Source organism: Salmo trutta, chromosome 19 (genome assembly GCF_901001165.1).
Source record: "Salmo trutta chromosome 19, fSalTru1.1, whole genome shotgun sequence".
Lineage (NCBI taxonomy): Eukaryota > Metazoa > Chordata > Actinopteri > Salmoniformes > Salmonidae > Salmo > Salmo trutta.
The window spans coordinates 24,688,453-24,713,172 of NC_042975.1; the positions used below are offsets into that span (position 1 = coordinate 24,688,453).

At 41.3% G+C, this 24,720-nt stretch overlaps 1 protein-coding gene across 21 annotated transcripts in view; it reads left to right on the forward strand.

Moving 5' to 3' along the window:
* LOC115154191 (neural cell adhesion molecule 1) overlaps positions 1-24,720 on the forward strand; it is a 311,150-nt gene that overhangs the window by 210,437 nt on the left and 75,993 nt on the right. The gene's annotated exons all lie outside the window — the stretch shown is intronic.

Consider the following 24,720-nt stretch of genomic DNA (forward strand, 5'->3'; position numbering starts at 1 on the left):
CAATTTGCAATAATCTGAGTACAGCCCAGAAGACACCAACAACTAGCAAACAGAAATCTGCCATCTTGGAGTCAATAACAAATTACATTATAAATATTCACTTACCTTTGATTATCTTCATCAGAAGGCACTCCCAGGAACCCCAGCTCCACAATAAATGTTCGATAAAGTTCATATTTATGCGCAAATACATCCAGTGTGTTTGCGCGTTAGGTTCACTATCCAAATCCACAACGCACATGCTTACTTAGTCCAGACAAAAAGTCAAAAAAGTTATACTACAGTTTGTAGAAACATGTCAAACGATGTATAGAATCAATCTTTAGGTTGTTTTTAACATATATCTTCAAGAAAATTCCAACCGGACCTATCCGTTCTCTTTAGGAGTGAATATGAACTCGGCTCGCTTCCAAGTCCTTGCGCGTGACTGAGCCCATGCCTTATAATGGGACACCTACTTCCTTGGGCTGTTATTCCCTTCAAATTCACCATAGAATCTTCAAACACCGTTCTAAAGACTGTTGACATCTAGTGGAAGCTTTAGGAAGTGCAAAATTAACCCATAGTCACTGTATACTGGAAAGGCAATCACTTGAAAAAGACTACAACCTCAGATTTTCCACTCCCTGGTTGGATTTTTCTCAGGTTTTTGCCTGCCATATGAGTTCTGTTATACTCACAGACATCGTTCAAAGAGTTTTAGAAACTTCAGAGTGTTTTCTATCCAAATCTACTAATAATATGCATATCCTACCTCTGGCCGTGAAAATACTGCCCCCTATCATCTCACTCACTCACATATATAGTTACAGCAGACCAAGGTAGGAGAGTCAGACGCACACACATGCAACAACATCACTCACACTTACTTCTGATATTGGAGTTGTTGGTTCTGTGGTTCGGGCAGATGGGGCACCAGCATCCTCCTTCTGAATCCTCCTCACGGTGGCTGCAGAAGCTGGGGTCTTTGGGACATGTTACGTCCTCTGGATTTTTGGTCTTACCAATGTCTTGCCCAGCTCCTTGAGAAAGAGCTGTCTCCTCTGGAGCTTCCCAGCCAGCCACCATGATGATGATTTCTGGTTTTTGATGTTCCTGGCCACAGATTCTCCCATCCCTATGCAGCATACACGTTTTTGATTTTCTTTCGCACGTAGGACACTAGGGACGTGTTTGGCCGTGAACACATGCTTAGAGGAATCGATAGGCCTGTTCCGTGTATTCAACAGCTGAGTTAGGAGCACTAGTGTGTTTTTTACATTTACGCCATTTAGCAGACGCTCTTATCCAGAGCGACTTACAGTAGTGAATGCATAGTGTGAATGCATAGAGAATGCATACATTTCATACATTTTTTCTCCGTACTGGTCCCCGTGGGAATCGAACCCACAACCCTGGCGTTGCAAACACCATGCTCTACCAACTGAGCCATACTGTTCTTACTATCGTCAGCTTCCTCTTGAGGTGCTCCTGTCCCAGCTTGTGTGAAGTAAAAAAGTTATTGCATGTGATGTTGTGTCACGTCCAGGACAACCCGCGTCCCTTGGTTCTTCTTAGGGGCTCCTCCATCTGGTTTCCCTGTATACACTTGCAAGTTCCACGCATATGTGACTCACCACCTGGATTCGGTCTTAAGTAGCAACATTTGAAATTGTGTTTTTTTGCATCATATAAAAGTAGAGACTCAGAGCTACAAAATGGTATATCATTTGAGGAACAATGGGAAAGTAATTCTGCTTTGAAAGTTGATCAACTTTTAAAATCACTTTTGAGAAAATCGCCATTGAATGTTTTGCTGTCTAGTGAAGGGCTCTTCTTTGTCTACACCCATTCACCATCGTTCACACCCTCACCCTAAGCTTTAGGCCCACCCATCTCCTTTCGCTCTCGAAGCGCACACTTGACGCTCTGGACGATGATTTGTTTACCTCTGGATAACATGTAAACAGCCTAACCAGCCCTGCTGGCAACAATTTCATTACCCTTTTTTGGGTTTACTGACACCGGCAACATTCAATGGGTGTTGTACACACATCACATAACGTTAGCTACCGAGCCAGCCAGCCAACATTCTCTTGTACAGCCACTATTGAAGGCTATCAAATGTTTCTCTAAGATGCCCTCTGGTGGTCAAACTAGCACTATCAAGCATTAATGAATGGTACCAGTGGTTCACACTTAAATAACGTGCCATAGAATTCTGCGGTACCATGCAAGCTGTGCCGCAGTACGCTGCAACTTTTAAAGTAGGAACCACTGTAGGTAAACAAAGTAAGTTCACACACATCACATAATGTTAGCTAACGAGCCAGCCAGCTAATGTTAGCTAGTTAAACAACAATGAACAGTGCCAACAATGCCATAGTTCTAGGAGCTAACCAACCATGTTCAATATTAGCTAGCTAACATGAGGCTCTAACTAGAACAGCAAACGGCTCTGGGAAACAAATAATAACATCAGCTAGGGAGCCAGCCAGCTAACATTAGATAGCTAGCTAACAGTACACTTTAGCTTGAAATGAAACCACTTTCTGTCAAAATTAGAAAATGTGTATTATCTGAAAATGTAACGCTAGCTAGCTAACGGTAGACTATCTTACCTGTATACATCCTCGTGCACGGATGTGTCTCCCTGTTAGGAATGCCATGCCACGGTTGCCCTTAGTTTGAAGATGTAATTCCACTGATTTCAAAACTTGATCCTCCAGAAAGAGGAGAGTCACAATGCAACTCCACTACACAATACATTTTTTTAAAAAGCAGCGTTCGACAGGATTACCTACACAGTCTGACGAGATTCTATGGCAAACCAATCCGAACTCCTCTCTCTGCATGTCCAGCCCACTCATTATCTCAGCCAATCATGGCTTGTGGGAAGGTTGCTATGGCTTAACCAACAAGGCTCATAATTTAACAATTTTATTTATATTTACAGATGGCATACGGGTTTGTTATTAAGGCACATGAAAGTTCACATTTTCTAGAAGGCATTTCTGCCCAAAAATGCATTTTGAGAAGAAAAACAGTTTTACGTTCAAATGGTTCTCCTGTGAAGTCGTGACTTGCGACATACGCCTAGTTTCCTGAATCAGGTCACATATGATGAAGCAGCATCACAGGCAGCCCAGATCTTGATTCCGTATTTGCGGGTTTAGACGGTATGTACTGCTTGAAGTGGCAGCGGCCCCTAAATGGCATAAGCTGCTCATCAACAGTAACATTGGGCACAGCGTTGTAAAACAGGGGAAGGTGCTCCACCCACTTGTCCCACACTGACCTGATTGCAGCTACCTTGTCTCTCTGCCGCCTTGCTGGTCTGGTGTCTCGGTTATCAAAGCAGATAATCCTGGAAATAATGTGGAAGTTTTCCAGAGTGATTGGAAAAGTTCTGCCAGTTTCTGCATACCACAGGGATTCTGTGGATTCCCCATTGGATCTAAAAACACCAGCAAGGATAAGAAACCCAAAATATGCATGCAAATGAGTTTGGTCCATCTCCTTCCATCTCTCTCCAAAAACATGCCTTCCCTCCCAAATTAGTGCAGTCCAGAATTACTTTCTGGATGGTGTCTGGAATGAACAGTTCAAAAGAAGACTTTATGTCCTGCACATAAGTAACCGCCATCTGTGTCGGCCCTGGTTGCATCCTTATCCTCATTGGCAGCCATGTGGGATGGCTCATTCCTTGGGCAAGAAGAACATTCAATTATTTCTCCTCCTGCAGGCTGCTGATGAGCTGGTTGCTGATGGGCCGGTTGCGGATGGGCTGGTCCTGGGGCTGGCTGCTGACGGGCTGGTCCTGGGGCTGGCTGAGGGTCAATCTCATCCTATTCTTCCAACCTCATATTCTGAAAACTTTTCATCTTCTTTAGTGGAAGACGCTCCTTCCACACTAGCTTCTCACTCTGCAAAATGTTTTCTAAAGCCCTCTGAACAGAGATTATTTTTGCCATACTGATTGATTGAGGTAAGGAGCCTCACATGCAAAGCTATTTATTTATTGTGCCCCTCCCCCAATTTGCCCCTGGCTGGGGTAGGGTGTGGGGAAATGCTGCATTTTTTCAATGTATCGAAATAATCTATTGTAATAACATTGTGCAGGTTCCTGCAAGACATTGTGTAGTTTCACACACTACAAAGGGTAAAGAGTGCGAGAAAAGCGGGAGACTGGCAGACAGGCAGGGAGATAGACAGGTTCTTGGTGTTATGTTGAAACCGCAGGCCCAGGGAGGAGGAAGACAGAGTGAAGTCACACAGCAAACCTTTTTGTTTCATTTTTACTTGTTTTCACCTACACCCTTTCCCACACTTTTATCCAGTGGACCCGAACACCACATAATATAAATGTGTAGGGGGTTGCAGTGGACCCGAACACCACATAATATAAATGTGTAGGGGGTTGCAGTGGACCCGAACACCACATAATATAAATGTGTAGGGGGTTGCAGTGGACCCGAACACCACATAATATAAATGTGTAGGGGGGTTGCAGTGGACCCGAACACCACCTAATATAAATGTGTAGGGGGGTGCAGTGGACCCGAACACCACATAATATAAATGTGTAGGGGGGTTGCAGTGGACCCGAACACCACATAATATAAATGTGTAGGGGGTTGCAGTGGACCCGAACACCACATAATATAAATGTGTAGGGGGGTGCAGTGGACCCGAACACCACATAATATAAATGTGTAGGGGGGTGCAGTGGACCCGAACACCACATAATATAAATGTGTAGGGGGGTTGCAGTGGACCCGAACACCACATAATATAAATGTGTAGGGGGGTGCAGTGGACCCGAACACCACATAATATAAATGTGTAGAGGGGTGCAGTGGACCCGAACACCACATAATATATATATGTAGAGGGGTGCAGTGGACCCGAACACCACATAATATAAATGTGTAGGGGGGTGCAGTGGACCCGAACACCACATAATATAAATGTGTAGGGGGTTGCAGTGGACCCGAACACCACATAATATAAATGTGTAGTGGGTTGCAGTGGACCCGAACACCACATAATATAAATGTGTAGGGGGGTGCAGTGGACCCGAACACCACATAATATAAATGTGTAGGGGGGTGCAGTGGACCCGAACACCACATAATATAAATGTGTAGGGGGGGTGCAGTGGACCCGAACACCACATAATATGAATGTGTAGGGGGTTGCAGTGGACCCGAACACCACATAATATAAATGTGTAGGGGGGTGCAGTGGACCCGAACACCACATAATATAAATGTGTAGAGGGGTGCAGTGGACCCGAACACCACATAATATATATATGTAGGGGGGGTGCAGTGGACCCGAACACCACATAATATAAATGTGTAGGGGGTTGCAGTGGACCCGAACACCACATAATATAAATGTGTAGTGGGTTGCAGTGCACCCGAACACCACATAATATAAATGTGTAGGGGGGTGCAGTGGACCCGAACACCACATAATATAAATGTGTAGGGGGGTTGCAGTGGACCCGAACACCACATAATATAAATGTGTAGGGGGGGTGCAGTGGACCCGAACACCACATAATATGAATGTGTAGGGGGTTGCAGTGGACCCGAACACTACATAATATAAATGTGTAGGGGGTTGCAGTGGACCCGAACACCACATAATATAAATGTGTAGGGGGGTTGCAGTGGACCCGAACACCACATAATATAAATGTGTAGGGGGGTTGCAGTGGACCCGAACACCACATAATATAAATGTGTAGGGGGTTGCAGTGGACCCGAACACCACATAATATAAATGTGTAGGGGGGTGCAGTGGACCCGAACACCACATAATATAAATGTGTAGGGGGGGTGCAGTGGACCCGAACACCACATAATATAAATGTGTAGGGGGGGTGCAGTGGACCCGAACACCACATAATATAAATGTGTAGGGGGGTGCAGTGGACCCGAACACCACATAATATAAATATGTAGAGGGCTGCAGTGGACCCGAACACCACATAATATAAATGTGTAGGGGGGTGCAGTGGACCCGAACACCACATAATATAAATATGTAGAGGGCTGCAGTGGACCCGAACACCACATAATATAAATGTGTAGGGGGGTGCAGTGGACCCGAACACCACATAATATAAATGTGTAGGGGGGTGCAGTGGACCCGAACACCACATAATATAAATGTGTAGGGGGGTTGCAGTGGACCCGAACACCACATAATATAAATGTGTAGGGGGTTGCAGTGGACCCGAACACCACATAATATAAATGTGTAGGGGGGTGCAGTGGACCCGAACACCACATAATATAAATATGTAGAGGGCTGCAGTGGACCCGAACACCACATAATATAAATGTGTAGGGGGGTGCACAGTGTGCACTCAATGAAAATGTGTTATTTTCCATGTTCTTCACAGAAAATGAGCCAAGGCCAATGAGTCTCCGGTTAAAGGCTTTAATTGCATCAAGAAGTTCCTCTGTAATTTCACCTTCACATTAGTTTTTCTGTACAGCTGTTAATTTTACATTATTAATAGAAAAAAAATCCTTACAATTAACTTTGTTTAGTGGAGATGGAGGAGACTGAAACGAAAAGCTTCAGATCTTTAGTTGATACCTCTAGGCCTTTCGCAGCTCTCTAACCCAAGTCGTTCTGCCCCATGTTGTTTTATTGAATGACGCAGAGAAGAAAAGACCGTCCCACGGGGGGCCAGTACAAAAAAAAATGCATGAAATGAATGAAATGTATGCATTCACTACTGTAAGTCGCTCTGGATAAGAGCGTCTGCTAAATGACTAAAATGTAAATGTCTCTATCTTCTATTTATTGTTTACCGATTTGGGATTAACACTTCAATGAGCAAATGTATGATTTTGAAGAGGGGGAGGAGGAGAGCCGTCTGTGTGCGGCAGAAAAACAATAAACAAATTTGTTTCCAATCCGGTGCTACTCCGTTGTCTTGTGAAGATTTCCCTCTCTGCCCTTCAAATAAAATGTCAGACTAATTATCAAATCGCTTCATATGGAGAACGCCAAGTATAGCACAGGTTTCAAAATGGCTGAGGGGGCCCGAGTAGAAGAAAGGGAAAAGCATGTTATTTTAAGCCACCCCCAAGGGAAACCTGCATTGGTTTAACCTTTTTCTGCTCTTTCGCTGACACCGCACTCAAGCCACCAGTCTCGATGACTTTCAATAGTGAGTCAATTAAGCCTAATTATGGCTCAGTGGAGGCCCCCGCTGTGGGAAACCTGACTTCAGGGCCCGTTCCTGGGGGCCCCATACCAAGACCTATTAATCTGCTTCCACAGCTACTCCCCCTTTTCATCGTTATCCACACAAACAAGCTCCCTGCTACTGTTTAATAAGCTATTCTCACACTGTCATGATCTATACCTCCAGTTATCAGGAAGGAGGAAAAGCTCCCCTTGCCTCGGCTACATTACACTAGCAGGCTAGCAGGAACTTCTAAGAGCTAGCCTGAACCCTGGGTTTGTAGCCATGGCTGTTGTGCTATTAGAAAAGAAAACAGTTCATTTGTTTAGGTTGTTAATTATTTAAACTGCTGTTGGAAAAAAATGGCGGTGCTGTGTTATTGACAGAACTATTACTCACAGAGACAGAGCTTGACATTGCTAAGTAGCGGCAGTGTCAGAGTTCTGTCACCTAAATCTCCCCAACTCTGTGCAATTAGAGTCCTGCAGGATCCCTAGCCTTGTGTCAGTGAAAGGAAGCCATGGTTCTTCCATTGAACTGAGAGGGCAAACTGCAGACATCGTTATCATTAATGCCAGGATTACTGAGCCGAGCAGTAATTTGGGAAGAGAGGACTTATTTAAAAAAAAAAATGTGTGTGAGAGAGAAAATAACAGAGCCTTAAAAGAGCCAATGGTGTGTCTCAATTAGGACGAGAGGAAGCATATGTTTGGGATCCCTGTAGCTTTGATCACCTAGAATGTTTTCTGATGCTTTGAAGGACAATATTGCCATCACACGAGTGGTAATGATGCATGACAATGCTGTGCACTAGAAAGAAGGGGAGAGGGGGGAAGAACAATTGCAGTTTAAAATTGCTGTTTCCCAAATCCGGCGTAATGACTATTACGGATGTTAATGAAACAAGGACATTGACCCTGGACATGGCGTGCTGCGTGGTTCAATGACTGGAGTGGACGCAATTGTTGGCTCCAATAGCTTTTGCAATATTCATTTGCAAACCATTTTATTGTTGTTGTGCCACCCAAGAGCTTTAAGTGCATTCACTATAGATTAGTAATTTGAGTGCTGCACAATTTTAGCTCTCCTTTCCTTTCTCCTGTAGACTTGGATTCCCTTTTTACCTATGATTGTTTGTTTTTTGGTCAACGCTGGGCCCCTCAACTCATCCGAAATGGCGTTAAAGCCTGATGTTGAGTCAAATTGACTGAAATGTCACCATGAATCAGTCTCCTGTCTCTTTCTTTCTCTCTCTCACTTTCTCTTTTTCTCTCTCGCTTTTTCTCTCTCTCTCTCTCTCTCTCTCTCTCTCTCTCACGCTCTCTTCCCGTGGCCCCCCCATCTCTCTCTTAACAGCCCAGATCAGAATGCGGTGCCTCTGGCCACTCCCACCACACCCCGTTGCCATCCCCTTTATCTCCGTGCTCCTCCAATGTGGGGGAAAGCCTAGCTCCATGGAATGAGAGCTTTTGGCTCTCTGGGGTGCTGATGTGTCCACAGTGACTTGTCAGTGTTGGGGAACCCCATGGGTCCCTGGCTCTCTGCTCCATCTCCATTAGCTCTCCTCTCCTCTCTGCCCCAGTGGCTGGCTGACACATGTATGACATCCACACATAGAGCACTAATGCTGGGATTAGGTCAGAAACAATCCCTCGGATCAGTCTCTGATTTATGCTCCACTTGGGTGTATCTGGCCTCTGATCACGTAGATATATAAGCCCTCAAAGGCATTGGTGGGAATGTTAAGGAGGCTCTATATTCAAGCATTGTTGTTTTTAGGAAATTATGTTCCAGTGACATTGATTATATTGTATTCTACAGTAAAGTGTTATCTATTTAGACTCGTTACAGATTCATTAAATCATCTCCTCAATTTATTCATGGCCGTTGTTTACGTGTGCGGGTTTCGTGCAACGCAAAGTTTTGATATTACCTTTTGAAAATATGATTTTCATTGATCTTTCATTTGAAAAACATTGCAGAGAAAACCAACTAACATCCATAACAATTAGTTTAGTTTGAAAAGGCAAATTTTTCCACTTTTCTTTATTGGCATATTCATTAAGGTGCATTAATGCGTGATGGCCATCGCTCCACCTCGTCTGCATTGATCCCCCTCCATTTCTTACGCTGTAATTGTGCAAACCTCGTTGACAGGGGAAAACGATTGCCATTGGTGCGCTTTCTCCCTCCACCAGCTCTTGCCCTTGATGCAATTAGTCAGGCCTGACGGGGGCTGAAAGAAGTCTGGCTGGGCCGTGTATAACACTCACAAAGTTATGAGCGCACTAATAATTGCACTGAAGACAGAGCATTGTGGCAGTCCCTCCATTGTGACGACTTCTTCCTGTAAAATAGAAAGAGGGAAACCCTAAAATGCCAGACAGTAGTGCATTGTGGGAGCTCGCAGGATGATAATAGGAGGGCCCTAGAATGTAATTGTCATCAAGAGAGGTGTAAGTGCAGGGTTGGTTAGGTTACGTTCTTAGTGCAGTCCGTTACAGTTACTAGTTACCTGTGCAAAGTTTTAATCGGTAACATACCTTTTGGATTACCCAAACTCAGTAACGTAATTTGATTACTTTCAGTTACTTTTGGATGACTTTCCCCTTAAGAGGCATATTAGAAGAAGACAAAAAAGGATCCATCAAACGCATTTGGTGTGTCATCATAGTGGTCTCAAACTTAAACTTGCGCCTTTTTTCTATGCTGAATTGAATGTCATTGAGAAAACATAAAGGTGTCATAATGTTTTTTCTAAATTCAACTGTAATCAAACGTAATTTCTAAATTCAACTGTAATCAAATGTAATTTCTAAATTCAACTGTAATCAAACGTCATTTCTAAATTCAACAGTAATCAAATGTAATTTCTAAATTCAACAGTAATCAAACGTCATTTCTAAATTCAACAGTAATCAAACGTCATTGAGAAAACAGAAAGGTGTTATAATGTATTTTTTTTGCAAACATCATTTCTAAATTCAACAATAATCAAATGTCATTTCTAAATTCAACAGTAATCAAACGTAATTTCTAAATTCAACAGTAATCAAATGTAATTTCTAAATTCAACTGTAATCAAACGTCATTTCTAAATTCAACAGTAATCAAATGTAATTTCTAAATTCAACAGTAATCAAACGTCATTTCTAAATTCAACAGTAATCAAACGTCATTTCTAAATTCAACAGTAATCAAACGTCATTTCTAAATTCAACAGTAATCAAACGTCATTTCTAAATTCAACAGTAATCAAACGTGATTTCTAAATTCAACAGTAATCAAACGTCATTTCTAAATTCAACAGTAATCAAATGTCATTTCTAAATTCAACAGTAATCAAATGTCATTTCTAAATTCAACAGTAATCAAACGTCATTTCTAAATTCAACAGTAATCAAATGTCATTTCTAAATTCAACAGTAATCAAATGTCATTTCTAAATTCAACAGTAATCAAATGTCATTTCTAAATTCAACAGTAATCAAACGTCATTTCTAAATTCAACAGTAATCAAATGTCATTTCTAAATTCAACAGTAATCAAATGTCATTTCTAAATTCAACAGTAATCAAACGTCATTTCTAAATTCAACAGTAATCAAATGTCATTTCTAAATTCAACAGTAATCAAATGTCATTTCTAAATTCAACAGTAATCAAACGTCATTTCTAAATTCAACAGTAATCAAATGTCATTTCTAAATTCAACTGTAATCAAACGTCATTTCTAAATTTAACAGTAATCCAAAAAGTAATAATCTTGTTTTTCAACAGTATCTATAATCTGATTACAATATTTTTGCTGGCAACGTAACTGATTACAGAGTGGATGGATGGAAGGGGAATCGCTAGCTGTATCTGTGGCTATAGTGCCTCTCCTCATCATTGTCATGTTTATAATGGAATAGTGCAGCTATAGTGCCAGCAGCACTGACACAGTGTACAAGTGGAGAAATGTATTGCTGCCTTATGAGCGTGACAGTTTATATCGTGGTAGACTATTGATCGGTCAGCATTCTTTCCAATGCTCTAGTCTACCGTTATTACTTTTTACAGCCTGTTCTTTTGTGGGGTGCCCAGTTGGACCCGGTAATAGAGAAGCATGACTAGGCAAGCGAACAAAAATAAACTGGAGGGAAAGGAATTTCCAATGATGCGGCATCGTTTTATGCCAGTTTGAAGCTGTGTGAGACAATGTCAACGGGGTAAGACCATTACCAGCCCCATTATCAATGCTGGCTCTTTTTTCTCCCTTCCATGTCTTGCCCAAGGACACTGCATGTTGCTGCTGCATGGTTGGTGCATCCCACACACCTGGTTGGAGAGGAACAGTGGAAGTGGAACAGTCGGACAATTATGTGATTGGGTTGAGCCCTGCCAGGGAGGCCCCTTAATGAGGGCCACTCTTTCCCCCCTTCACCCCACGCGGCCCTCACCCCTGGCACTTGACACCCATTTTTTATGTTCTCTCCCCCACCACTTTGTTTCTTCTAAGCAAATAGGATTATAAGTAATTGAAAACATGTATCACTAATATCACTTAAGAACATGCTTTTTTAATGAGTTGAATTTGAAGGGGGAGTGCTATTCTCTGCTGAAGGTCTTTTTCATTACTTCCAGACAAATAAATTACTGAGGAAAATGTGTGCGTTAATGAAATGTTGCAAGGCAGGGGCACTTGAACAAGAAGAAATATTGTGTACAAAGTAGACAAACTTGGCAGTGGTCGCTTGGCAGCAGGTGTTGGATCTGCTATTTGCTGTATAAAGGCATACTGAGGAACTAATATGGACAGTGAGTAGAGTTTACCTATAATTAATGGAGATTACCAATTCAGATAAGCAGAGATGCTGTCAATTTAGCAGTTTATTTAGCATCCAGGTGGAGAACCTAAATGTACAATTTGGAAGTGCATGAGGTTTAGCATACATTAGAATCTCTCATTGAGCACCTGAAAACCGAGGGAGTGACATAAAGAGGCATGCTCCCAGGCTTAGAGCCTATCCTCTGCCTCTCCTTAGTTTGTCTAGGAGTGTGCGGGTGTGCATGCGTATGTGCGGCAGTGTGTGTTTGTCTGTGGGGCCTTAATCTTGTGATTGGAAATGACTGCGTCTTCGTAGGATCTTGCCCATGCTCTTTGATAAGTGCATCGTGGCCTGATTGGCATGGCATTCTAAAGCACCACGTTCCCGCCTGAAAGCAGTGCAAAAGTACATTCTCTGTCAGAAAAGTTTGTTTCTGGTGGAATATTTTTTATCTTGGGCCTTCAAAGTTCTTACGCCTTTCTGTGAGCAGACATCCCAATGACAAGAACTTACCTGTCACGGGGCGGCTTAAATCACATAGAATCCTAAATAAGAGCATAGATATTGAAGTAATAAGGGTAGATTTGCAGTCTCTGGTTTGTACATTTCTGGCTTACACACCAGTGCCACCTGTCTTGCAGAGGTTAATAGGTCATATATGTATATATTTATTTAACTAGGCAAGACAGTTTAGAACAAATTCTTATTTTCAATGACAGCCTAGGAACGGTGGGTTAACTGCCTTGTTCAGGAGCAGAATTCTTACATTGTCAGCTCAGAGATTCAATCTGGCAACCTTTCAGTTACAAGGCCAACGCTCTAACCACTAGGCTACCTGCCGCCCCAGGAAGATTTGAAACCTTGAGGCCAAATTGCATCATACATCATGAACCAAATCCACCCCTCCCCCATTCATTAACAGTAATTCAATGTCAGTTTCAACCATGTGTTCCAACCGTGAGGATTGTTGTTAATCTCTTGCTCTCATGCTCATTTTCTGTGCTGACTTGATTATTTTGGCTTGCATCAAATGTTCCATAAGTGAATGACAGGTAGAAACAATGGTGAAGTTCAATTGAATAGTGATGTGTGAAAATATTGAGTTTGTTTTACGTCAGAGTTGATTCACATGAAAACCTTGATGATCTTTTATTTTCATGATGAATCGATATGGCTGTCTCCAGTGAAAATATACTAAGTGATTTATGAGCAAAAGCACACTTGGGCTCATGTGAATTTACAGGTTCAATGTATGGCCTGTGTTCATTTGCTACCCAAGATTAATGTTCTCATTCAGCTAGGTAGAAAGGTTGTTATCCAATGTATATGGAATGAAAAAATGTAATATATCTCTCCAGGAATGGCTAGTGTGCAAATGCTTTCTGCTTGTAACATTCTCTAGTGTAACATGCGGAGCGCCATAGAGAAGTTGCATCTTTATACCGAGTAGCGCAGCAGTCTAAGGCACTGCATCGCAATGCTAGAGGCATCACTACAGACCCGGGTACAATCCCAGGCTGTATCACAACCGGCCATGATCGGGAGTCCCATAGGGCGGCACACAATTGGCCCAGCGTCGTCTGGGTTAGGGGAGGGTTTGGCCAGGGTAGGCCGTCATTGTAAATAAGAATTTGTTCTTAACTGACTTGCTTAGTTAAAAAAAGGTTAAATTAAATAAATAAATTAGACTTTAAATGGAACATAGCCTATGGCCTAGTTTCTATACTGACTACATTTCTAACAATGGAGACACAGCCCTGTTTGATTATAAGCTATTAGCAGTTGAACATTTCTCTGATTGAAGTTGAATCATTTCAAATTGACATTTGAGTTATCCACTCTTGTTTAATGTGTGACATGAAAATGTGGAGGGCAGATATAGATTTGTGTGTATTGTTGTGAATTGTTAGATATCACTGTTGGAGCTAGGAACATAAGCATTTCGCTACACCCACGATAACGTCTGCTAAAAATGTGTATGCAACCAATAAAATGTGATTTGATTTGATGTTATGTTTGTTCTATTAGGTTATGGCTTTTACATAAATTGGTCAGGAAAACTTTTATGGGCAGTCTCAGGTCTGCTCTTTGCCCCAATAGAGATACACTATATATACAAAGGTATGTGGACAGCCCTTCAAATTAGGGATTCAGCTATTTCAGCCACACCCGTTGCTGACAAGTGTATAAAATCGAGCACACCGCCATGCAATCTCCACAGACAAACATTGGCAATAGAATGGCTTTACTGAAGAGCTCAGTGACTGTCAACGTGGCACCGTCATAGGATGCCACCTTTCGAACAATTCAGGTCAACTGTAAGGGCTGTTATTGTGAAGTGGAAATATCCAGGAGCAACAACGGCTCGGCCTCAAAGTGGTAGGCCACACAAGCTCACAGAACTGGGCCGCCGAGTGCTGAAGCGCATAGAAATTGTCTGTCCTCGGTTGCAACACTCACTACCGAGTTCCAAACTGCCTCTGGAAGAAAAATAAGCACAAGAACTGTTCGTCAGGAGCTTCATGAAATGGGTTTCCATGGCCCGAGCAGCCACAGACAAGCCTAAGATCACCATGCGCAATGCCAAGCGTCGGCTGGAGTGGTGTAAAGCTCGCCGCCATTGGACTGTGGAGCAGTGGAAACACGTTCCCTGTAGTGATGAATCACACTTCACCATTTGGCAGTCTGATGGCGAATATTTATTTGGCGGATGCCAGTAGAATGCTACCTGCTCCAATGTGTAATGCCAACTGTAAAGTTTGGTGGAGGAGGAATAATGGTCTGGGGCTGTTTTTCATGGTTCGGGCTAGGCCTGTTAGTTCCAGTGAAGGGGTATCTTAACAGTACAGCATACAATGACATTCTAGACGATTCTGTGCTTTCAACTTTGTGGCAACAGTTTGGGGAAGGCCCTTTCTTGTTTCAGGATGACAGTGCCTCCATGCACTAAGCAAGGTCCATACAGAAATGGTTCATTGAGATCAGTATGGAAGAAATTGACTGGCCTGCACAGAGCCCTGACCTCAACCTCATAGAACACCTTTGGGATGAATTGGAACGCCGACTGCGAGCAAGGCCTAGTCTCCCAACATCAGTGCCCGACCTCACTTATGCTCTTGTGGCTCATTGGAAGCAAGTCCACGCAGCAATGTTCCAACATATAGTGGAAAGCCTTCCCAGAAGAGGGGAGGCTTTTATAGCAGCAAAGGTGGGATTGACTCCATATTAATGCCCATGATTTTGGAATGAGATACTCGACGAGCAGGTGTCCACATACCTTTGGTACATGTAGTGTATGTTCAGTTGGCTTCCTCGACATTTAAAACTGTCCAATAAACTACCTTATCATATCTGCTCGCTGCTCCAAACAATGAGCTGTTTCCAACTTGCACAGCACATGCCTGTGTGCATGTTCTATTAGGAGTTTTTTCCTAGGCCGTCATCGTTCAGAAATGCATACCCAGATTAAAGCGCTAGAGTTATCTCTCCATTAAATTACGGGCAGAATTGCTTGGTGTGCAGGGACTTTGCTCTGGGCCCTATGTGCTGGAACATTCGAGCAGGAGCAGAAGCAGGCAGCAGCAGTAAGGGCTGAAGTGTTTGGGATTTGTGTTGTAATTAAGGTTATCGATCTCCTGCCCCAGTATGTTTCGTGTGCTTATTTGTTTCCTATATGCTCTCAGCAAAGGACACATCATCTCACTTTTTGCTGTGTCGACAGTTGGAAGTGTACGAGGTTAAAACACTCTACCGTGTTGCTGTATTCACTCTGCTGTATTCACTCTGGAGTTTCAGCCTCCTTTTAAACAGTTTGGAACACCGAAAAAATATCATTTTTACCCTATTAGCCTGAAATACATTTGGTTTGTTTTTCACCGGTTGTCTTTGTCCTCAGAGTTCGTGTTTGTGGTGAGGTTTTGCCAATGCCCTACTTGGTGAGAGCCGGAATAAGAGCTGTTATTGTTGTCCGTGTACGATACCTCATAGAAAGCAGTGCGAACATGCTTTAGACAGCTCTGTTTTCACTGCCTCTGAGGATGTGTTTCCATCTAACAAAGCACAGATAATGTTTATGGAAAATATCGATTTTATGACTTCTGCAGGGGGATATAGTTTGGATTTCAGTAAGTCTTTCGAAGCAATATTCTTTTCTTTTTGTCAGCATCATCGTCTAGATGTCTGGAACTGAAATCGAAGCCAAAAACCGTATGAAACCTATGAATGCTTATATAAATATCTGAGAGGGTTGTTCCACCCCAAAAACACAAGAAAGAGGATTTTGACATCCACCATCTCAGATTGTTCTGAAATCGTTTCTGTTGTTAGAAACAGATAAGATTAGCATTCCTGCAACATTATATCTCCCTCACTAACATTAAGCATCAGCTGTCAGAGCAGCTTACAGATCATTGCACCTGTACATAGCCCACCTGTAAATAGCCCATCCAACTACCTCATCCCCGTATTGTTATTTTTCTTTTTTTGCTCCTTTGCACCCCAGTATCTCTACTTGCACAATCATCTTCTGCACATCTATCACTCCAGTGTTTAATTGCTAAATTGTAATTACTTCGCCACTACGGCCTATTTATTGCCTTACCTCCCTAATCTTACCTCATTTGCACACACTGTATATAGACTTTTCTATTGTGTTATTGACTGTACGTTTGTTTATTCCATGTGTAACTCTGTGTTGTTGTTTCTCACTGCTTTGCTTTATCTTGGTCAGGTCGCAGTTGTAAATGAGAACTTATTTTGTTGAAATATAATTTGATCTCTTGAGAAATTATTACATTTATAAGATTCATATAATTGTCAATAAATATAGTACCAAACATTCAATTTGGACCAAACTTTTTTCTAACAATAAATTAGACATGAGGGATCGAAAGAAATTGTAAAAAGCCACCCACGTATCCCCCAACACCAACCCCACCCCAACAACGAGTATATAGTATCAGTTCTCTGTTTGACGACTAGTATGGAGCTGCGGCTATGAGTATTTTTTCTTCATCCTATGTAATGTATTCTCATTGAATTTGGTGATGTTTTTTCCCTCTTTTTAGAGAAATTTGCTATTGACGTTGTTGGGTTTATGTCCCATCCTACATCCTGATATTACCAGGTTCTGACCACTAGATGGCGCTGTTCCTGCTATTATGTGATACTTTTTTAAAGACCCCCCCATTGTTAAAGGTATAGTTCACCCAAATTACATAATTGTATTGGAAAGAAGGTATACCCAATCGGGCTTTAGCACAGCTTGAACAAAAAAGGGGAAATCGGCTGCTCGACTGAGGGACTTGAAAATCCCCCCAAAAACAGGTTACTTAAAGAAAAAGTAGAATGGATCGTTTCGGCTCTGATGAAGGTGATTCATGCTGAAATGTGAGCCTATTGTTTACTTGTCCCGTCAATAATTCTATCAGATTCATGCAGCGACAGTGTGCTCCTTTTTCTTTGTTCACCCAGATAGTCACCAGTTAAAGTATCCTGCGGTAAGGAATGTTTTTACATAATTGCCTGCATCCAGCAACGTCACAAGTCATGTCATCTGTTTTTGCAGCTGTTTCAGTACACCACTCCAGAGAGAGAAAGGGGGAGAGGGCCAACGCAACTGAACTAGTTTCAATGTATGGAATCACTTGAAAGTTTCTGGATTTTGGATCTCTGGATCTCCTTTAATGTATGTTCTCCCCTGATATTTTAGCTGAAGTTTAACAGTGCTGTGAAAGTCTGCCACACTGTGAGGGAGTGTTTAAAAAGCACAGCACTGACGACCACCAGTGTGTGGTCCCTACCAGTCGACTTTTGTTGTTAGCTTTAGCATTAGCTTGTACGTGTTGCCAGTTGGTATAACCTGTTAAACTCTGAGTGATTGTTTTGGACCCTGTCCAGGCTAATTTCTGGGGGTCAGAAAATAGAAAGTGACTTATGATTTGAAAGCTACAGCCATTGTCGTTTTGGAAATCAAACTCAAATCTTACTACTGGCAATGTCATATGAACCCCCCCACCACCACCATAAAGGCCATAAATCATGCGCTATGGTCATATTTAGTATGCATGGAATGAGTACATCCTGATGGTCATTGTAAAGCAATGCATTTCCTTCTCCCTCCACATGCGCCGTTGATCTAGCTCGTCGTTTACAATAGGAAAAGTGAATGGGAAAATAAGTTTAGTTTCCTCACCTACTTATTTCGAAACAACAAATTCCATAACTTGAAAGCCCTGATTGCTAAGGTCATTTTTAGATATCAGTCTTGAAAATACGCTTTGTCATGTTGACACTCACTATCCAAACCAGGCGCAACTGGTTTCAAGCGGCCAAGAGACGTCATGTGATCTCCTGCTGCTATCTAGTGGACAAACTGGGAATCAGACGGGATATATTTACAATATCTCCCTATCCATTGATACACTATATACAAAATAATATGTTACCCAAAAAAATCGGAACTTTTACCTAATGGTGGTGCTCTAAACATTGGCAAATTCCCATATATAGCCATTTTAAAAATGCAGGGCTTGTGCAACGTGCCATGCCTAATTCTTTAATCTTACAGGACTGATATACTTACACTATATACACAAAAGTTTGTGGACACCCCTTCAAATTAGTGGATTCAACTATTTCAGCCACACCCGTTGCTGACTGGTGTATAAAATCGAGCATACAGCAATGCAATCTCCATAAACAAATATTGGCAGTAGAATGGCCTTACTGAAGAGCTCAGTGACTCAACGTGGCAACGTCACAGAATGCCACCTTTCCAACGAGTCATTTCGTCAAATTTTATGCCCTGCTAGAGCTGCCTTGGTCAAATGTAAGTGCTGTTATTGTGAAGTGGAAACATTGAGGAGCAACAAAGGTTAGGCCACAGAAGCTCACAGAACGGGACTGCCAAGTGCTGAAGCGGGCAGTGCGTAAAAATGGTCTGTCTCCGGTTGCAACACTCACTACCAAATTCCAAATTGCACAAGAACTGTTCGTCGGGAGCTTCATGAATGGGTTTCCATGGCCGAGCAGCCGCACACAAGCCTAAGATCACCATGCGCAATGCCAAGCATCAGCTGGAGTGGTGTGAAGCTCACCGCCATTTGGATTCTGGAGCAGTGGAAACGCGTTCTCTGGAGTGATGAATCACGCTTCACAATCTGGCAGTCCGACGGACAAATCTGGGTTTGGCGGTTGCCAGTAGAACGCTACCTGAATGCTACATAATATACAAGAAATAAATGATCTTACTACAATACATTTTTATAGAAAGTTAGCAAAAATATGTAATATTTTACGACCATGGAAAGGAAAGTACCTTTCTATTTGTGGAAAAATCACACTGATTAACTTTAGTTATGCCCAGATTATTTTCAATTTTGGTAATTCTCTTATAAAATGGGTAAAAATAATGTATAGCAACCCCAGGTATAAAATAGTAAATAACGGCTACTTCTCAGAGAGTTTTGAATTGTCAAGAGGAGTTAACAAGGGTGTCCGCTGTCACCACATCTATTCGTTATGGCCATCAAAATGCTAGCTATTAAAATCAGATCCAATAACAACAGAGGATTAGAAATCCAAGGCTTAAAAACAAAGGTGTCCATGTATGCCGATGACTCAAGTTTTATATTAAGTCCACAAGCTAGATCCCTGCAATGTGTCATTGAAGATCTAGATAACTTTTCTGTACTCTCTGGACTAAAACCAAATTATGTACAATATTGTACAATGTTACGTATTGGATCTTTAAAAAATACAACTTTTACATTACCCTGCAGTTTACCTATAAAATGGGCTGATGGTGAAGTAGACATATTTGGTATTCATATCACAAAATATATAAGTAAGCGTTCCACAATGAATTTCAATAGAAAACTTAAAACAGACAAGACCCTGCGACCATGGAGAGGTAAATACCTGTCTATTTATGGACAAATTGCCCTGATTAACTCCTTAGTCATATCTGTTTACTCACTTACTTATGGTGCTGCCTACTCCTGATGATTCGTTTTTGAAATCATATGAGCAAAAAATATTTAACTTTATCTGGGAAGCTAAACCAGACAAAATTAAACGTGCATATCTATGTAATGAATATGAATTGGGTGGGTTGAGATTATTAAATATAAAAGCACTAAACCTCTCTCTAAAAGCTTCACTCATTCAAAAGTTTTACTTGAACCCTAAATGGTTCTCAAGTAGATTACATTGTTTAAAAATTGCCTTTTTGCCTTTGTGCAGATTGCCATGTCTCATTTTCGGTTAATTGAAAATTATAATTTCAAAAAGGACTTTTTTCAAAGTATCTCTCTTTTTCAAACAAGCATTGCAGAGCTGGCTACAATTTCATCCCCCTGAAAAGATAGAACAAATATTACAACAAATAATATGGCTGAACTCAAATGTGCTGGTTGATAAAATACCTGTATTTATGGGAAAGATGTTTGAAAAGGGTATTTTGTTTTTAAATGATGTTGGAAATTGGAATGGTAGAGTTATGTCCTTTATGGAGTTATCACAATTGTACGGGAAGGTCTGCTCAATCCAAGAGTACAACCAATTGATTACAGCAATACCCCAAAAATGGAGGAGGCAGGTGGCAGCGGGATGAGGTAGGGAACTGGTCTGTCTGCCCAATATAAAGGATCAAAACTGGCGGGGGAATAAAAGTAGAATAAATAGGAAAGTATACCAGTTTCATTTGAGGACCAGTATGTTGATAACTGTGCCATACGTATTGCAAAATACTTGGGAAGAGATTTTTGATGCACCGATTCCATGATACAGGGTGTATGAGTTGATATATAAAGCAATGCAAGATTCAAGACTTCATGCTTTTCAGCTAAAATTATTATATAGAATTCTTGCCACCAACAAAATGTTGAATATTTGGCGGCATAAAATCATCGAAGCTCTGCAGATTTTGTTGTGAGGATACAGAATCAATAGACCATTTATTTTGGTATTGCCCTCAGGTAGCCTGTTTCTGGTCTCAGGTTCAGGAATGGCTGAAAATGCAAAGCATTGATCTAAAATGGACCCTAGAAATAGTACTGTTAGGAGATCTGGAGAGACCGGGTCAGTCAATTACTAATACTCTTAGTAAAAGTATTTATCTTCAACTCGCTTTCTGTGGATTCTATTCGATTAGATAGATTGAAATTGTACGTTAAACATCACAGCATAGTTGAAAGATATGTGTTGCGTAGAAACCTGAAGTGAGTGGCCAGCAGAGATAGATGGGATGGGCTGAGGGAAGCTGAGGGTTGCGATGTGGAATTGGAGACAAGTGGGAGTGGAGTTGCTGTGCGGGAGATAGAATGATGGTCAAAGATAAAAGTAAAAAAATTAAAGTAAAAATAAAACATAATAAAAAGTAGGTTTGAATGACACTGAGGGGCAGTGTTTTTACAACCAATGCCGGTTTGCCTAAGGCTGATGCCGTGCAGGTGTTTGTACACATGCATATACACACACACTCTCATTCAAATAAACACATACAATAACACACACATACATGTAATAGTGGCAGACATGCACCCAAACATATACAGTTGGCATTGCTGTTATGATTTTAGTTGTCCTTGATGTCCTTTGTTTTAAATGTATTATTATTTGTAATTTTTTTTGCATTCTTTGCTGTTTTCTGTCTTTCTCTTTTTTCTCTTTAGTTAATTCTCTTGTTTGTTGGTGCATTGGGGGGTTCTTGGGGGTGGGGAATGGAATTAATTGTAATTTTTCTTCTTGGGGGGGGGGACTGTGGTAGGGGTCTCAAATGGTTGAGGGACAGCTATTGGGGGGATCTTGGAGGTTTCGGGTTCACGTTTTTTGGCCTGGTGGGAGATCTGTCAACGTGCCCTTGAGCAGGACATTGACCCTGGATGTTTCTGTGTGTCGCTCTGAATGGGAGTCTGTTGGGTGACTGGTATGATGTAATTGTTGAGCGGCTTCACTGCAAGTATATTGTATGTTTCGGATATTCAATCAAATAAAAAAAAATTAAAACTCTTTAGTCATATCCCAGTTTACCTATATGCTAATGGTCTTGCCTACACCTAGCAACCAGTTTCTTTAATTATATGAGCAAAAAATATTCAATTTTATTTGGAACGGCAAGAAAGACAAAATTAAACGGGCCTATTTATATAATGAATGTGAATTCAGAGGGCAGAAATTATTAAATATTAAAGCATTAAACCGCTATCTAAAGGCATCAGTTATACAAAAGTTATATTTAAATCCGAACTGGTTCTCTAACAGATTAAGAAAGGTTTTAAATGGAAAAAGGCCACTAACTTTTGGTTATTTGAAAATTAAATAATCTCCAATATATCGCTAATTTTAAAACAAGCCATAGAAAGTTGGTTGCAATTTCAGTTTAATCCACCAGAAAAGACAGAACAAATAATACAAACAATATTGTGGTTAAACTCAAATATACTAATTGATACTAAAAAATATACAAAAAATATATGGAAATGTCAGCTCTACCCAAAATTACAACCAACTAATTGAAGCATTAGCACAAAAGTGGAAGAGGCAAGTGGAAGGGAGGAAAAGTAAGGAACTTGTCTGTTGACCCTGCATTAAAGACCAAAATGTATTAAATAATATTGTGATTAATAAAAAGTATATGGGAGGGGTTGAGTGGAGCTGAAGGGTGGGATTAAAAACAACAAGATAACTGATGTAAAATATACTGTGTCCGTAAAATGTATGTAGATTCAGAACTTTTGTGAAACAGCACAGTTATTAAAAATATATAACAAAATAGAAATCAAACTGGATGGGCTTCAGAGAGATAGGAGGCGTTGACGGTAGCTGAAGGATTCAATTATAAACAAACAAAAGATACCTATTGTAAAATACATTGTGTCCATAAAATTGATATAGTATGTATGAGCTGGAAGTAGAAGCCTAAGTGTTGTTGTCTATTAATTTACTCCAATTAGGGGAGGGGTGGTATGGTTAGGGGAAAATAATAAAGGGAAATATATTTAAAAGAGACGTGTATGTATACATACAGTACCAGTCAAAAGTTTGAACACACCTACTCATTCAAAGGTTTTTCTTTGTTTTACTATTTTCTACATTATAGAATAATAGTGAAGACATCAAAACTATATAAAAACACATATGGAATCATGTAGTAAACAAAAAAAGTGTTAAACATATCAAAATATATTATATATTTTAGGTTCTTCAAATTAGCCACCCTTTGCCTTGATGACAGCTTTGCACACTCTTGGCATTCTCTCAACCAGCTTCCCCTGGAATGTTTTTCCAACAGTCTTGAAGGAGTTCCCACATATGCTGAGCACTTGCTGGCTGCTTTTCCTTCACTCTGCGGTCCAACTCATCCCAAACCATCTCATTTGGGTTGAGGTTGGGTGATGAGGAGGCCAGGTCATCTGATGCAGCGCTCCATCATTCTCCTTCTTGGTCAAATAGCCCGTACACAGCCTGGAGGTGTGTTGTGTCATGGTCCTGTTGAGAAACAAATGATAGTCCCACTAATGGTGGGTATGGTGTGTCCACGGTATGGTGTGCTCCCACTATTTATTTTGCCAGGATGCTGTACCGGACCAGACATGCCTACTTTCACCCCTGCTCTTGAGGCACAGATCATGGCAGAGAGAGTACCAGACCTGATTTGGTAAGAGAAACGTTTTAAAATAGGCCATATCGGAGAATTTTTAAGAAAGATTCTTCTGCCGTTGTCCAGGCACACCTTGGGTTAAGAAGATGTACATCTTTAAGGTATGCTGTCCTGAACTTTGGAGTATGTCTCTCCTGTCTCTCACCAAGTTGGAAGTTGATTCCTCTTTAATTTATCCAGCAGAGCTGAAGAGAACAAACACCAGCTGCTTCTCTCCGGTACATTCTAAATCTCATCTCTGTCACCCGCTTTAGTTGATGCAGAAATATTAAATGTATTCGGCAGCATCTTAGGAAGCTAATATGCTTTGATTTATGGCATTACACTTCCTGAGCGGACACTGTGTCAGACTAAAAAATTGTGAGAACACAGGGATAGCTCGGTCAGGTGCCATTATAAAATCTTATCGACTCGCCGGACGCCTGGGTAATTTCAAAACTAAAATAAGTTTGAGAGGCATATAATTAATGGTCCTTTAAGATAGTGCCAGGGCCTAATTGTCATATTTTGTCAGAGGATCTGCCTATCCAACACAGAGGTTTTTCAATAAGTGGATTTGACAGGACTTGTGGTTGCCATGGCTACGTATTGTTCCACCACATTTCATTATGTTACCCGCACACCCCTACCATCATCCCAACCTCACTAACAATCCCACTAAAGCCGATGGGAGCTGCCTACTGCATTAGCAATGCTGGGACCTTGCCAGAGCGCCAACAATTAACACATTGTTATCTAAATACATGCTACTGTTGCCTATACGGCTACGACGTGGGAATGTTGGGTGAGAAGTGTTTTCATTTGTTGACTTAGCATACCAACTCTACGACTATGTCTGCCCCGGGGTTTTTTGTGTGACTGCTTTTACTAAAATGAGGCTGCAAATAATAAAATACTTCTTTGTTAACTGAATCCAATTAACGGCATAGATGCAGCATCATATTGAAAAGTGAAGGGTGGGAAACGGCTCATCTTAGGTTGATCAGCAGCAGATGTTCAGTCAAGCTGTTGATGCATTAAAGTGTGCCATGTTTTGTCTCACTGTGCTTTGCC